Below are 14,901 nucleotides of genomic sequence, written 5' to 3' on the forward strand. Positions count from 1 at the left end.
TTAGATCTTTGCCACTGCTGCCGAATAGATATTGTCGTGGTACTGGACTCATATGAAAGTAGACTTTATAAGCTTTCCAACAAGTCCTAAAGCACCCCAATCCGAATTCGTATGCAACAAGTTGGCGCTTTGCTGCAGTCCAAATCCTGCCAACGTGAGTCTTGTCCCTTTCAGTCTTCTCCTTGGTTCTTGATGATTAAGTTGACGAGCACGAGTAAGAGGACCAGCAATAGGTACTGGTGTCGGCAGCGTGGATGCATCGCTGGTGTTGATGTCCTCATCACTTCACTTGCCTTTCAAAATATTGTATGATACCCTTAGTGCGAGGTGAGTGCAGAATCTTGTTGACTTCCTCTGTTTAGATGAAGAAATAAAATCCCAACAGCTATTAGGATGTGGCTACAATAAGGCGCTCACTCTCAACCTGTTAGACAAGTTCTTACCAATTCTTACCTTGCTCAACTAGAATGTACTCAGTTAGACTTACCCATCATAAACCAAAAATAAAAGACTCTTCAAGGATCATGAAGGCCGTATAGTTGGGTAGCTAAAACCTTTTTCGTAAAAGCGTTACCCAACTAGAAATATATCCTAACATTTCCCCTTCTTCTTTAATTAGCTCAGGTTAGGTATTATTACCTATCATCTAGATTTGCACCTATACTATTGTAAACAAGTGTTGTGATATGATAGTACCTTATCATATCATTCACAAACATTACTTATCATAACCCAAGTGTTTCATAGTCCTTACTATGAGGACGAAGCTCAAGTCAAGTGCTCACTATCAAGGAGCGATGGCAATTCGAATCGATTTCTAACCAGCTGGCGAGTTTATTCCCCACACAAACCACACTCACTGATCAAGTGAGCTACAGATCACCGTATTGCACTATCTAGGACCAATTCGCGGCTTCGAGAGGCACCGCCCGTACCCGAGGACCGTTTCGGCGACCGAGGTATCCAAGGTATACCAAGGTTGCGCGTCGTGCCCTCGTCGTTCTCCAAAACCATCACCAATACAACGCGTACATCGGGCCGATTCTCGGCTCGGATAGTGCTCAACCTTCGCGGTCGGAACGACTTATCCTTCCAGCTAAGTGAGGGGCACGCGTTAAACATGACAAAAGGGCCGTCAATGATCGGTCCTTAATATACACAGGTAGGGGCACTACGGTCAACACCACCATAAGACCCTACCCAGTCTCAAGTTCATTCCCACACTTGGTTACTTTTCATCAGCATTAACAGCTAGCAATCAGGTATCCACCTATATCTCGCAGGTGACAGGAAATCACCCGACTTTTACCATACTAAGCAAGCTAAGCATAGACTCCGAGCCTATCTACATAGGACAAGGTAGATAAATAGGTTGTAATATCAAGGAGTAAATATGCATCAACGGTATCAAGCAATTCCTACCAATTAAATGCAGCATAGTAGGACAACCATAATATATCAATTAAGTTAGCAAGAATAAGGAGACTTAAAATGCTCCGGGGCTTGCCTTTCTCGAACGTGCTAGGCCTGTGGTCCGGGTACTCCTGCAGCTCTCCTTCCGACTCTGGTCCTCCCGGAAGTTCCTGCTCCTGGGTCTCCTCCTGCTCCTCAGGTCCCACCTCATTCTCCTGCGAGCCTCTATGATGCATGGGTGCTCATGAGTGGAGTGCGAGATGCCTGGGGTGCAATGCTTATGCAAGTGAATACTAGATGATCATGACATGGTGCATAGGTGACATAAGAAATTATTTTGTATAAGGTAGTCAACATCATCCAAGGGCATGCATTCAAATTAAGTATCTATTGCATTCTCTTCTACAAGTTGTTGTCATTATGGACCAGCAAGCTAATATGATGCTTCAAAGATACACCAAGCACTACTCATTTCATTTATCTTATGTATAACAAGGTATGATTTACTTAATTATTTTTATTAGGCCTACAACAGTAGCATGTACTTTTGATCATCAATAAAATCTACAAAAATTACAGTAGATCACTGGTTAAGTATCAAGTCCACCACAAAATTTTCATAATATTTGGGCAATTAGTTTAGCCTACACAAAAACACAAGTTTATTCTATATAAATAAGTGTAATTACCCCACTGGTGATAAAGTGTCAAACTACAGATTTGTTATTTTTATAGATTACTTACTAACATAAGAAATGTCCACAAAAATTTCCAAATTAATTGCATGGTCCAATTATTTGATAAAAATTATAAACCACCACCATGCAAGCATTTAAATAATCATAAATTAATTTATACAGCAAATATTGTGTGACATATTTTTCCGAGAGACTAAACATCCATGCAAAGCTAACAAAACCAGAATCACATTTTTCTGTGCTATATTCTAATTACTATGCATTTTCCAATTATCAGCAAAAACTTAGATTAAACATATTTGTACAGAAAAGTTGTCCAAACATAACATGCAATTACACCAAACTGTAGATCTAGGTTTATGGAGCACATCACATTTTATTTCACCATTTTTGGAGCCATAAATCCCAAGAAATGAATTAAATACGATTTTAACCAATTTCTAGAAAATCTTTTAAAACGAAAACCGACTCAAAACGCTAAGTGCACTTGGATTCAAACTCTCAGAGGCGCTGATAGGCGGGACCCGTCGGTTAACCGACCCCACTTGTCAGCCAACTAGAGCTTTCGCGGTTGTAGACCGGCCGGGATCTCACCGCCGGTGAGGTCTCCGTGACCCCGAGAGCAACTACGGCTTCCCGAGCGCGAGACGAACCTAACCGTACCCTCCTCAGCGCTTGACGAGCACCGGAGCTACCTCGCCATTGAGAATGGCGGACGCGGCGGCGCTGCTCGCCGTGGTCCGGTCGTCTCACTGCGGTAGAGCGCGAACTAGCGACGGGGAACGATGCGCGATGCCAAGGCGAAGCTAACGCGCTCGAAAACGTAGGCAATGGCGGAGAGGAGAGGGAGAACCGCACGAGCCGAGAGGTCGCCGGAGCTCCGACTCACTCCGGTGAGCTCTAACGGGCGCGCAAGGCTTACCGAGCGCGATTGAGCGTGAGCGCTGGGTGCGGAAGGGCGAGGCAGAGTCGCCGGTGGTCATGGATGTGAGAGAGGAGGCCGGAGCGGCAACGCGGTCTGCTGCTGCGCGCGGGCGAGAGAGAGGGCGAGAATGCGAGTGGAGCAGCGCGTCTAGCAGCGGGGAAGGAGGCGGGCGCGGTCGGGCGCACCTGGTGGCCGACCAGGGTGCATCCACCCTGGCGCATGCGCGCCACGTGGGGCCTAACGCTGCCGGCGTGCCACGGCGTCGCGGTGCGGCCGTCCACGCGCGTGGACACGGTTCTCGCGCGTGGAGGGGGTGACGCGTGGGCGGGCTGGGCCGGCTTCGGCCAGCGGGCCAGAAGCGAGGCCGCGGCCTGCTAGCGCCGCCCTTTCCCTTTTTGCATATTTTTCTAAATATCTTTCCAAGCTCATTTTAACCCATTTAAAGTCCTTTTTAGGTTTTGCCCCTAAAACAAAAATTGTCACAAATAAAAAGCTCTACAACTTTGGTTTAGGCTGAACTTCCAAATTCCAAATAGAATTTGAATGGCAACTCAAAACTAGTTCTAGGTTTTAAAATAAATTCATTTTGGGCCTTTTTGTATAAAATCCATTTCTCAAATTCTGTAGCTCCAAAAATTCCATAAAATTGTTCTTAATTCTTCTAAAACATATTTCAACCTACTTTGGTCATCACAAGAATTCTGGAAGCAAGCATACTATTTTTATGATATTTAATTCATGTAAATTAAGCACATAAAATCACACTTAAAATGCTACTAGGATTATGTTATGCTATGCTCATGCTATGCTTGATGAGAATGCTTATGAAAGGGTTTATGAGACTAAGTGCATGCTTAACGCCTAGGGTGTTACAGCCCTTCCCCCTTAGGGAAATCTCGTCCCGAGATTTAGGGTTACCAACCATTTCTTATGAAATTTTAGATAAACTGCTTTTAGGTAATCCTTTGTTTCCCAGGTGGCGTCTCTATCATCGTGATGACTCCACACCACCTTGTAAGTTTTGACAACTCTATTCTGGGTTACCCGCTCCTTGGTATCTACGATACCCACCAGTTGCTCTTTATATTCCAAATCTACCTTTATCTTGATCCCCCGAGGTTCAATCCTATGCTCAGGTCCCTTTAAACACTTTCTCAGCTGGGATACATGAAAAACTAGAAAGATCGAGCTCAACTCCTTAGGTAACTGGACCTTGTAGGCCATAGGGCCCTTCCGTTCTATTATCGGATACGGTCCCACTTATCTAGGTGCAAGCATGCTTCGAACTCGGAAGCACTGAACCTTCTTCATTTGTGTAACCTTGAGGTAGACATAGTCACCCACCTTAAACTCAAGCGGCCTTCTTCTCTTGTCAGCATAGCTTTTCTAGCATGACTGTGCGGCTCTCATGTGTTGTTGTATGATTTGCACCTTCTTCTCAGCATCGTTCACGAAGTCGATACCATAGTATCTCCTTTCACTAGGTTCGACCCAGTTTAACGGAGTCCTGCACTTTCGACCATACAAAGCTTTGAACGGAGCCATCTTGATACTCTCTTGATAGCTATTGTTGTAAGAGAATTCAGCCAAAGGTAACCATGATTCCCAAGATCCCTTTGAAGATAACACACAAGCTCTCAGCATATCTTCGAGCACTTGATTGAGTCTTTCCGTTTGACCTGAGCTTTGGGGATGATATGTTGTGCTTCTTACCAGACTAGTCCCCAAACTTTTATGCATTCGCTCCCAAAAGTGCGCGGTGAACGCGGACCTCTATCTGATATGATGGTCTTGGGAATACCATGCAGCTTGACAATCTCAGCCATGTATATATCAGCATACTCAGGAGGTCTGTACGAGTTCTTTACTGGAATGAAATGAGCCGACTTGGTTTATCAATCTACGATTACCCAAATTGAGTCATTCCCTTTTCGTGTAGTCGGCAGACCCGTGATGAAGTCCATGCTGACCTCCTCCCACTTCCATTCCGGAACTGACAACAGTTGCAACAACCCTGCGGGTTTCATGTGTATAGCCTTGACTCTGCAACACGTGTCACAACGGGGCACATATGCTGCTATCTCTTTCTTCATTTTGGTCCACCAAAAGTGAGACCTCAGGTCTTGATAGATCTTACTACTCCCAGGATGGATAGAAAGCTTTGAGAGATGTGCTTCATCCATGATTCGATTCTTTAGCTCTTGATTCTTTGGAACAACCAAACGATGCTGAAACCACAATGCACCTTTCTCGTCTACTCGAAACTGAGTCCTTGGGTCATCTTTGATCTTCTCTTTGATATGAGAAATACCCTAGTCTGTTTGCTGACCTTCGATGACTTGACACTCCAGTGAACAACTGAGCTGTATGTGACATAAAACTTTAGGATGCATAAGATTGAAACCATCTTCAAACAACAGCTGGACCACTTGATAGTGTTGTTTACGACTTAAAGCATCTGCTACCACATTAGCTTTGCCTGGTTGATAGTGGACCTCAAGATCGTAATCCTTGATCAACTCTAACTATCTTCGCTGCCTCATATTCAGCTTGGATTGAGTGAAGATGTACTTCAGGATTTCATGATCTGTGTAGATACGAGACTTATTCCCCAGCAGATAATGCCTCCAGATCTTCAGAGCGTGCACAACAGCTGCTAGCTCAAGGTCATGAGTCAGATAGTTGACTTCATGCTTTCTCAACAGTCGTGAAGCATAAGCTATAACTCTGCCTTCTTTCATCAACACACATCCTAAACCACTTTTGATGCGTCGCAGAACACATCAAAAGGCTTCTCGATATTTGGTTGTGCTAGAACAGGAGCAGTGGTCATAGCTTTCGCAAGGTGTGGAAGGCTACTTCACACCCCTATGTCCAAGCGAACTTATGATCCTTTTGTAGCAAACTGGTCATTGGCTTAGCTATCTTGGAGAAGTCGGGAATGAAACGACGATAATACCCGGCTAGACCAAGAAAGCTTCGAACTTCCGAGACAGAAGTTGGTGCCTTCCAGTCCATAACCTCCTGTACCTTTGATGGGTCCACAGCTATTCCTTCTTCCGATAGAATGTGCCCTAGGAAAGGAACTTTCTTCAGTGAGAACTCACACTTGCTGAACTTTGCATACAACTGATGTTCTCGCAATCGTGTCAGCACGACCCTCAGATGCTCGGCATGATCTTGCTCATTCTCTGAATAGATGTCACCGATAAACACCACAATAAACTTGTCTAACTCTGGCATGAAGACTGAGTTCATCAGATACATAAAGTATGCAGGAGCATTCGTCAACCCAAAGGACATGACAAGATACTCATACAAACCATATCTAGTGGAAAAAGCAGTCTTCGGTATATCTTGCAGACGGATCTTGATTTAGTGATACCCGAACCTCCAATCTATCTTGGAGAACACTTTTGCTTTTGACAACTCATCAAATAGGATATCAATCCTTAGCAAGGGACATTTATTCTTAATCATTACCGCATTGAGTGGATAATAGTCCACGCACATGCACAGAGATTGATCTTTTTTTTTCACAAACAGTGCCGGACAACCCCATTCAGACGAACTCGGCCAGATGAAACCTTTATCCAGCAACTCCATCAGCTGAGTCTTCAATTCAGCGAGCTCACTAGGTGGCATCCGGTACGGTCTTCTAGAGATCGGTGTCGTACCTGGTATCAACTCTATAGCAAACTCCACTTCCCTATCTGGGGGAAGTCCTGGTAGCTCCTCTAGAAAAACATCAGGAAACTCACACACCATGGGTATGTGCTCCAGTGGAACCACTTGTACTGCACACGAAAGACTGGCGAAGTCAAATCGTCAGGGTAACCTGACCTGAAGCATGCCCTCCCCCTACAGATCCTTAAGCGAGAGAGTTCGGTGTCCAGCATCTATAACTGCACCCTAGTCAGTCATCTTATTCATCCCGATGATAACGTCCAAAACCAAGCTTGGCATGACCACAAGGTTTACACAAAACCTTCGGCCACTGATATCCAAGGTAGCCCCTGTTACTGCTTTGTTAGTCAACACATCAGCCCCTACTGAACTGATGCGATAACCACAACCCAACTCGATAACTGGTTGATCATACTTTTGTGCAAATGCTTGGCTCATGAATGAATGTGATGATCCAGAATCAAACAAAACAACTACAAGATGTTGGTTGACAGGGAACATACCAGCTGTTACCGGTTCTCCTTCCAGGATCTCCTCTATCGAGGTATGGTGCACACGGGATGGGTAGGTCGTCTGTTGCTTCTTGGGGTAGAGACATTCTTTAGCAAAGTGCCCCATCTTGTGGCAGTTGTAGCATGGCCCCTTGGTCATGGTGTCGGCGGCAGGTGCTGTAGCTTGATTCGACCTTGGCTTTGCGGGAGCCACTGCTACCTTGTACGGCTTTTGCTACGTTGGATGCCTGGTGTTCCTCTTCTGCAGCGGTTGGAACCTAGCACCTGGGGCAGGAGCACGATACTGCTGACGTCCTACCACTGGTGCCCTAGATTAGGACGACCCGGCTTCGAAAGCTCTTTTGTGTGACTTGGATGCACTATAGTTGTTGTTATTGTTCTCTTGGGTTAGACAGTCACTGATGTAGGCATTGAAAGTAGTCCGGGTCCCTGTACCCATAGTCTTCAACATTTTTGGACTCAAGCCTTTCTGGAAACTAGCGATCTTCTTGGCCGCTGTGTTCACGAACTCTGGAGCGTAACGAGCAAGATTGTTGAAAGTGTGCAGATACTCTTTCACAGACTTGGTTCCCTGGGACAACTTCATGAATTCTCCAACCTTCATTTCCACCGCACCCGGAGGAATATAATTTCCCTGAAAGACACTGGTGAAGCAGTTCCAGGTGATTGGGATCGCCTCTAGATAGGTGGTATGATGATGGGACCACCAAACCCCAGCAGGCCCCTGCAACTGATGCGCTGCATACTCTGCCTTGAGCTCTTCGGTCATTCAAAGGAGACAAAACTTCTACTCCATGGTGTTAATCCATTCATCCGCCTCAAGTGGTTCTAGGGCCTCCTTAAAGACCGGTGGTTTTGTATCCATGAAGTCCTTGAAAGTGCTGTACTGATTTACTTCATAGCCGCCTTGGTTATCACCACGGCGGGTGTTGTCGGCGATATTGCGCAGGGCTTCTTCCATGTTGCGCTGCATCTGTTCCATGTTGTGTTGGCTCCCCAGAAACTACGCGAAAAACACGTCCGCAGTGTATGGAGGGGGTGGTGGTGGTGGCGGTGAGGGTGCTCTTTCCTCATTCCTGCGAGCCTCACCTCCGGAGGAACCTTCTCCAACACCGGGGTTGCTGTTACTCCCGCCATGCGTTTGCACCATCTGCATGTGCCAATGATAAGCAGTCGTTAGGAGTTTCTATCAACTGGTAGACATATGTAAAATCGTGCCATACTGAATTTACTGATGAGAATAAATTCGCACAATAAACAGAGGCAAAACACTTCAATATCCACACAACATCGCTAACGGATTACTTATCATTTAGCCAACATGGTTTGCATACATCCAAAATTGCCAACATACATACACTGGACTTTTAGCGTCAACACAGCTCAAAACAAAAAGTCTTACACATCCAAGATCCAACAGATTACAACACATGCCATGCAACAACAACAGCAAAAGAAGAAGGACTAGCTCTAGAGCCCTAGCATTTACTCGCTATGGTCACTGTCCATGCTGGAGCGTTCCTCGTCCTCATTTCCACTAGCAGCTACCTCCATCTCCGGATCCTCATCCATCTCATCCTCAGAACCCAACTCAGCTGCTCCAGGAAGGTGGTGAGGGTGGAGCTGGTTATGCAGCTAGTGGATCTCCTCATGCAGGTTCTCATTGTACTCCTCAGCATTAGCTAGCTGCTGCTCAAGCTCTAGCTGTCGGGCCCTCAGGGTGTCCTCCTCGTGCCAAGCTTCATTCCTCTGACCAAGCACATGAACTAGCATGCGCTCGCAGTTCCTATGAGCGGTGGTCACCCTGTCCCTCTGCTCTCTCACTGCGAGTAGATCCTGACTTAGCTCACTGTTCTTCTGGACTGCCTGGTCCCTCTCCAGAGTCACACGGGCCAACTCTGCCTACAGCCTCTCAACCTCACTGTCAAACTCACGCTGTAGCTGGCGCTTCTCATCCTGAACTGTCTGAAGAGACCTAGACAAGCATCCCAAACAACGCTCTAGACCCCCATAGATCTTCATCATGGCAAACATAGCACTCATAGCTATGCTGTCACTGTGCTGATCCTCATCCGCACTCCTCTCTAGAGCATTCGCCTGGGACTGATCCCTGTTGGGTATTTTAAACGCAAACAGAAAAATCCGCAAGTGCACGGATACCAATGTAGCCTTCACCCGGGACTATTCCAGAGTATCGATTTTCCACAGGGAACGTGAGTGTACTAATTAAGATCCAAGATCGCCCAAGGATAACTATATAATTATTTTTGGTGGGAAGAGAGGAAGTTTCCTGAGAGTTCTCTAGTTGATCTAAGAATCAAGAATTACTTCAAGATTATCTATATCGGGACATCAAAGCACTAACCACAGAAAGAGATGAGAAGGGGGCTAGGAAGGTCTGACTACGGTCCTACAAACACCGATCCAAACGAGGTGGAATACGTCGACCGTTAGGGCTGTCACTACCCTAAGGCTACCACAACAATCTGCAGGATTGGGTGCAATTTCAGGTAATTGCAAGACTAAACACCACGTCTAATCTATTAATTACTACTCTAGCGTTATAAAGACTAGAGCACTTGATGCAAGCGGGAATCCAATAAATAACTTGAATGTAAATAAAAGTAATTAGAGAACTCAGGAATTATGAACTGAAGAACTTGGAGAACGATGAAGAACGAACCAGTTGCTGCAAAAGTATAATGTTGAGGAAGATCCGACAGATCCGGCTCCTCCTCCGCTCTCCTCTTCTCTCTCTCTATTTTCTAGATTACAACTAGAACTAACTAGAACTAGAACTAGAGGAACTAGAACTAGAACTAGATGAACTAGAACTAGATCTAGATGAACTAGAGGTAGAACTAGAAGAACTAGAGGGATCCTCTCTACTTGGATGAAGAATTGAAACCCTAACTTTGATTCTGTAGAAGAGGTATGCTCTCCAGGGGCCAGGGGCCTTGCTTATATAGTCTTTTCAGATGAATCTGGGCCGTCGGATCAAACCGACATTGATCGTGTGGTTTTCCTTGAAGTATTAGGTCGGTGGAGCATGATCCGCGAAACGTTTCCTGATTGGGCACTGTAGCTGGGCGGGCGCCCAGGAGAGTTGGGCGGGCGCCCTGCCTCCGAGCCCGATTTCCTTCCCGTTCGTTCCCGTGGCTTCTAGAGTCTTCTAGATGATAGAAAATTGCGCGACACATTAATATCTCTATGTAAACCCGACGTGTGGGCCTTTCTTCCTTATTTCCTGATAACCCCCTGCAGAAATAGACAAACACCAAAACTCGTGGAATTCTATTAGATAAAACCCTAAGTCTAGGTGTTGGTTGCATTTGGATCCTTTTCTATGATTAGTTGATGGTTAAATGTGAGCATTAAGGACCGTCAACAAGCTCCCCCAAGCTTAACCTTTGCTCATCCCTGAGCAAAGATGAACTCAAGAGTTTCTGCAGTGGTTTCATAACTTAAAGATACACATGCGTTTAAACAAGATCTCATCTCGGGTTAGAGTAAACTGTTAAGACTTAAAACTTACTCATTTACCTTTCACCATGGGACTTGTAACCGTCACTTCTGTCTTGAGTAGTTAAAAGATAGAACAGTCTAGTGAAGCACCATGTCTCTTGTTCTTCGATTAACTATAGCTCTGGAGTTTTTGCAGATTTTCAAATAGAACTTAGAGATTCCTTGTATGACTCTCTCTAGTCTCTCTTTTGTGGTATTTCTGGATCCTTACCAAGGCAGTAATGGTATATGCCTTCTCTCAAAGTATGTGGTATTTTTGGTATGAGGCATAGTGACATTGCCTTCTCTCTCACCCTACTCTAATAAGGTTTTGATATCTGGAGCTCATAGGTGGGAGACAGCTAATACATACTTACAAGACATTTATTGCATAGTCAAACCATGGATCCAAAAGAATAAGTCAATAAGTCAAATCAAGATGTGCATGTGTGGCGAATGAATCGTGTATGGTAATGATAGTGATAACAATGGTGAAAGTCTAATTCTACTTGTGCTCTTTTGAAGGGATACATACCTTTCTTGCTCTTTTGAAACTTTTTGAGGAGAATGAGATGCTCTATATTTTCCCTTTTTTTCTCTTTTTCTTTTTTCTTTTCTCTCAGGTGGGTATCTTGTACCCCTAATTCTACTGTCGGACACTTGTCTATTTTTACCTCTCATCTCACTTTTTCTTTTCTTTCTAGGTTCCGGGCACTTGCCCCTTTTTATTTCCTCGTATCTCTTTTTTTTTTCTTTTTTTTTCTTCTTTTTTTAGAGAGCACTCATCTCATGAAATAATATAGCAAGTGGTAGTAACAAGATAACTTGAGCATTTATTTCACAGGGGAAAACAGAAATGTTTTTGGCTATTCTCTCCCGGATTAGGAGTAGAATATTTTTGGGTGGTTCTGGAGATGGAAATGGATATATGTGGATGGTACTTCCGGAGTAGAAGTAGCATGTGTGAGTGAACGTGCAAGTGAATCTTGATTTAACCACATGACAAGCTTCTAAGGGTCTACAGAGCTTGACCACACTCAATGCTCATAAGCAGTAAAAAGTAAATGAGTGGCTCAAAGTCTAGCAAGCATGTATATATATGGCTGTGGTAGGAATTTAAACTCTCATCATACAGGAACTCATCATGTGTTATTTTAAAGATTTTCAAAGATAAAATTCTCTAGAATTCTAGCATCTCTAGGAACAGATAAACAACAGCTCAACCTTCCCATATCATATCCGTTAACGACTTAGACTTCCGATCAAGTACTCTTCCCACAAGTTTAGGTTTAGAGCAAATCTTAATTAATAACAGTCATGCCTAAACTTAAGAGAGATTTCAATTTTTAGAACTAATCATGGCAGAGAAACTATTCATCATTTCCATGTGAGAGCTTATCATGAGGGTTCATAGCAAACTTTATTTATTTATTTATTTAGCAAACTAAGCAAATATATATATATAAGCACAAAATCATTATTTGGGTTTTTATGATTATGCGTATTTTTATTATTTGAGTAAAGTATAACCATGAGTAGAACACTTAGCTGGATAAATGGGGGTTGCTCTCCCCCAAACTGGGTTTTGACGTAATTCCTTCTGATGTAGCTAGCAGGTGGCGGAGGTGTTTTTGAATGTCGGCAGCACCCTGATAGCGATTAGGATGTCCTCTGTCTGCTAGTCTTCTTTGATCCTTGAATTCTATGGAGCTCAAATAGACAACAAAGCTTTGTGGAACTAGTTAAGTGTTAGCATAAATATCTAGCCTTTATCATGTTGAGCCTCCTCAATAAATGTTACTCATTAGTAGGATCATAATTTTATTTTTATAATTTTATTTTTATAGGACAGGAATATATTTATTTCATTTTTTACGCCACCACAGTGAATGTACTTATGGATTTTATGCCATGAGCATACTCACATGGGGCTTACTATTTTTATCGTTTTTATTTTCTTTTCGTGATGATATGAACCTGATTAACTAAGCAAACTATTTTAAAATAATTGAAAGGAAAAAGATAACTACCAAGTTTACCTCTTGGCAAGGCGTCCGGTGTTTTTAAGTCTTCTGAACGGGACTCTCCGTTTACTCTGTTGTCCTGGGATTCGCTGGATGGCATAGTCGGTGGTTCCGATGGCGCCTCCACTTCGTGTATAACTATCTTCTTTCTCCACACCTGACTCGGTGCTACGGTCTCCTCAGGACAGTTTTGTTCAAGCTTTATGTCTTCAGATCTTACCACTTCTCCTTCGTAGTCTGCCCATCCGTCCTTGATGATTTGCCTCCTCTGGTTGCGGTTGCGTCGTCTTCTTCTTATCCTGACCTACTTAGAGTCTTCAACTATATAGTTAGGGTCAGTAAAATAGCAGTGTACCTTCTCAGAGGGGAAATGCATGTGGACTCCGCCGATTCTAATGTAGATAATTGCTTTAACGGTGCTGAGGAACAGTCTCCCAATGGTGATGGGTGTATTGTACTCGTCTTCTCCCATGTTAATATCCTTAAAATTATCTGGAGCTGAATGTATGTCGGTTTTAGGTGCATGGTTCCGAATATGAGCTGATAGGTGACTGGGTCGTCCTTTTTGGTCATGAATGGTGACTTCAGTTGATGATCTTGACCTCCATGAACTGCAGTGACCATCTTAGTTGACTCGGTCCACATTTGCTTGTTCCTGTTCCTCCTGTTGGTCCTCTTCCTTGTTTCATGTCGGGATTGCTCTGAGATTTGTGTAGTCTTATTCTTGAAGGTAAACGTCTCCTTCCTTCCCTTGATGTAGACACTGATCTTGGCAGCACTAGCGTGGATGACAGCTCCCGAGGTGTTCAGGAATGGCCTCCCTAGGATGATGGGTGCCTTCTCATCAGTATCAGTCTCTATCACCACGAAGTGCTGGGCATAATGTTGGCACTGGAGCCAAAGTCACAGAGTACTTCTGGGAAGTTCACCATGCCAATGGAGATCGGGATGATGGTGCGTCCTGGATCGCCTCACTTGACCAGTAGAAGGTCAGTAATTACTTCCACGGGTTACTCCAGTAGTTATGTCCTCAAGCATCTCAGGGCAGTGATTGCCTGAGTGTCCAGTCTCTCCAGTGTGTTTGTGCTCGTAGATCTAAGTTCTTCACTTGGTGGAGTCTGGGAGTTGTGAAACTCCTTCATATTTTGCTCGAAGTGTACCTGCTCATAGACACAAGGCAGAGATCAAGTGCATGGGCCCTGTTGGTGGAAAACACCAACAGAACCAAAAGTGTATTTATTCTTCTCTAACCTTAAGCATAGTGAGCAAGACAAAGTTGATGGATAATAAGATCATGAGTATAACATTTAAAACATTTGTCAGATCAAATCGCTCAACCTAATGGAAAGATAATCTATCTATATTTATGTTGTTTTTTTTTATAAAATATATCTTCCAAAGATTGAGTGTGCAACATTTTAGTTCATAAGATTAGGAGTGTGGGATCACAAAGGTGGAAGGACTAAACATGTTGAATCTATTAGGTTGGTTAATCTAGAGTTGTAAATCATACATGTTTGTCTCTTTTATTCATGTGAACGCCAGAACCAGGGAGAAGCTTTATAAAAGTGATAGTTAAATACCTTATGATGTTACCATACTTGAAGAGTGATGGTACAGTATCACCTTGTGGAAGCTTTCCTTTCTTAGCGGTTGTGCATCGTGTTTGTAGCACCCTCCATAGATCATCTCTTGTGAGCTATGCCTTCCTTGTGTAAATTGTTAAACTTCATGTGTCTCTCTCTTTATCTCCAATGTGAGTTTATCTCAGGACTTCCCAGGTCGATATTGAAAGTTTTCCTGCAGGGGTTAGTCCAACAAAATATCCAAAATCTACTATAGCATACTATCGGCTCAAAAATCAACCTAGACACCATGTCTAATTTGATTTAGGAGGGCATTTTAACCTAAGCACCATGCTTAATTTAAAACCCCTTGGAAGTAAGATCATCATTCCTAAACTAAGCACCAAGCTTAATTAAGAGATAAATGAAACTACTCCAAACCTAGACATATACTAAAGCAAATAAATGTGGTACGAGAGCATTTATAGAGATCTACTCAAGTGGAGATGAAGTAGTGTGATTAGTATTTAACAAATTGAGCATGTCTCAAAGGTAGGGATAACCAACATAGCA

This window comes from Sorghum bicolor, chromosome 3, assembly GCF_000003195.3.
Source record: "Sorghum bicolor cultivar BTx623 chromosome 3, Sorghum_bicolor_NCBIv3, whole genome shotgun sequence".
Classification (NCBI taxonomy): domain Eukaryota; kingdom Viridiplantae; phylum Streptophyta; class Magnoliopsida; order Poales; family Poaceae; genus Sorghum; species Sorghum bicolor.